Source organism: Otolemur garnettii, unplaced genomic scaffold, assembly GCF_000181295.1.
Source record: "Otolemur garnettii isolate 467f Iridium unplaced genomic scaffold, OtoGar3 scaffold00145, whole genome shotgun sequence".
Taxonomy (NCBI): domain Eukaryota; kingdom Metazoa; phylum Chordata; class Mammalia; order Primates; family Galagidae; genus Otolemur; species Otolemur garnettii.
This window is the reverse complement of record NW_003852540.1, coordinates 1938661-1941484: the sequence shown is the minus strand read 5'-3', so window position 1 is coordinate 1941484 and position 2824 is coordinate 1938661.

The following is a 2824-nucleotide window of genomic DNA, read 5'->3' as shown; positions in this document are numbered from 1 at the left end:
GGGAGCGGAGGACGCGTGGCCTGGAGGGGCTCGGTCTTTGTCACCACAGCAAGCAGCACAGAGCACCGATCTCCTTGCTGTCGCGTGCGCCTCCTCTGAGCTGTTCCTGGGCCCGGGCGGTGGGAGGGAGGGGCCTGCAGAATGGGAAGAGTCCTTAGAGGGGCGTCCTACTTCCCTGCTCGAATTCTGCGAAGTGTGACCCAGAATCTGGAGGAAACCCAAAAGCCAGTAAGCGGGTCCCCTCCAGAGGCAACTATTTTATGTTTTCCTTATTTGGTGTTTGTGATTTCTTTTATTCTTTTCCAAATCCCCAGCGATGAACGGTCGTTCCTCATATACCCAGAACCTTTGACAGTGGACCAGTATATGAGAAAGTAAAGCGAACTAGGCTTGGTACATTCGATTCACACCGTTGCCCCAGCAGGAAATATAACTACTGAGGCAGGCGCCGGGCTCCCTAGAGGGCCTGAGGGGGAAGGCGGGGGTCTTTGCTCGGAGTCCCCATGGGGCGTGACCCTCGACTCCAGCGCTCCCGGAGGTTCGCAGGAAAAGTCTGAGGAGGAAGACGTGGGATGCCAGATAGCGACTGCCCCGCGGAAAGGAGGAGCAGAGAGAAGTCTGTCACCTGCTTCAGTTTGAAAGACCAAGCCTGTCGCCCAATTGCCCTTTGTTCCCCACCGCCCTTTGTCCCCCACCCAAGCCGGTCTTTGCTGTCCAGACCTTCAGCCTCAGATCTGCCAAGGCTGCATAGGGTCATAGATCCCAGAATTGAGCCCTCACAGCTGGCTGTTCAAACCCCAAACCCTACAGCGCCTCTCCAGCCGGGAACCCTTCCCAAATGACTGCACCTGTACCTTGCCGCCACCACCCCCTCACCTTCCCCCCCCACCCCCCACAGCACACAGCCCCTCTGCAGGCCTCAATTCCAGCCATACCCAGACCTGTGGGCGCCCACAACATCTTTTCCTCCTGGTACAAGACTGGCCCAACCAAATGCTTCCCTCCAGACTGATTCCTAAAGGGGGGGAATGCTGGTTTTCTGGCTTCTTTCAGACTGACTTTTTTTTTTTTTTTTACAGAGGAGTCTCTCTTTGTAGTCCTTGTAGAGTGCTGTAGCATCACAGCATACAGCAATCTCCAACTCCTGGGCTTAGGCAATTCTCTTGCCTCCCAAGTAGTTGGGACTACAGGTGCCTGTCACAACACCCAGCTATTTTTTTGTTGCAGTTTGGCGGGGCGGGGTTTGAACCCGTCACCCTCGGTATATGGGGCAGGTACCCTACTCACTGAGCCAGAAGTACCACCCCTGACTTTTTCTTTTGAGACAGAGTCTCACTCTGTTGGCCAGGCTAGTGTGCTATGGTGTCAGCCTAGCTCACAGCAACTCAGACTTCTGGGCTCAAATGATACCCCTGTCTCAGCTGCCTGAATAGCTGGGACTACAGGTGTGGACCACTATGCCTGGCTTATTTTTCTATTTTTAGTAGAGATGGGACCTTGTTCTTACTCAGGCTGGTCTGGAACTCCTGAGCTCAAGGGATCCTCCTGCCTCAGCCTCCTAGAGTACTAAAATTACAGGTGTGAGCCACTGTACCTGACCCAGACTGACATTTCAGATTTCAAGTTCAGTAGCCCTAGGTATTTCCATCTTGTTCCTTTCTTCTGCACTAGTGCAGCATGCAAAGACAGTCCCACCTGTATCCCTAAGTGGATTGGAGTAATATCAGCCAGGAGTTGGCTAGGGACAGAGCCCTACAGCTGTCGTCTAGAGACTTCTCTCCCAGAAACGTGGAGTCCTAGGCAGACAAGCAACTGGAAGACTCCAGCCCGCCTCCCCCTACACGTACTCTAGGATCTGACTCCTCTCTGCTAGTCTTGGGGATCTTAACCCACAAGCCTCTCCCTTTAACACACCCTCAGCTGAGTTAGTGTTTGCTAGAAGGTAGGGCCAGAAGGCCTGACTGTTTGCTCTGGCAGCCTGGCTTGTGTTCCCTTCTCCAACCCACCCCACCCTACCTCAAAACCACCACTGGCAGGGCAAACAGCTGACAGCAACCTTGGCCCTCACCTGGCAGGCTCACACATGTGTCAGCACGCCTACCTGCTTAACTGTCCCCATCACAACTTCCGGACACCCCTCCAGACTCCCGCAGGATCACACGCAGTCTTTTCATTCTACATCTCCCTGCCCAGTCACTGTGTGCCCCTCAGTATACCTTGTTTGTGCACCTGATCAGACATACAGCTGCGGCCAGGGCAACATAGTTGCAGGCTATACCAAGGGCAGAGCTATCCTCCCCTCCTCCCAGCTGCCACATACCTGGCACCAGTCCCAGCTCTTCTCAACTCCTCTACAGGAAAGATTGCAGGGTGTACCACCTCTGTGGCGGGGTCATACCTACCCACCTCACCTGAGAGGGGCCAGGGCAGGGCACAGAGGAAAGGTTGGTCTTCCCCAGGAGGATTTAGTTGCATGGAGAAGAGGGTGTTACAGACAGAAAAAAAAAAAAGAAAAGGCTTGAGTTGAAGGTGGGACATCTCAGCCATGTGCCAGGGAGAGTGATCCAGTCCCTCAGTGTGGCTAGATCCCAGGGAGCAGCAGGATGGGATCAGGAGGACAGGTCAGAAAGATGGTGCAGGCCACTGCAGGCCTTGACTGCCCATGTAACACCTGGGTTTTGTACCGAAGGCTTTTTTTTTTGAGACAGAGCCTCAAGCTGTTGCCCTGGGTAGAGTGCCCTGGCATCACAGCTCACAGCAACCTCCAACTCCTGGGCTGAAGCGAGTCTCCTGCCTCCACCTCCCAAGTAGCTGGGATCACAGG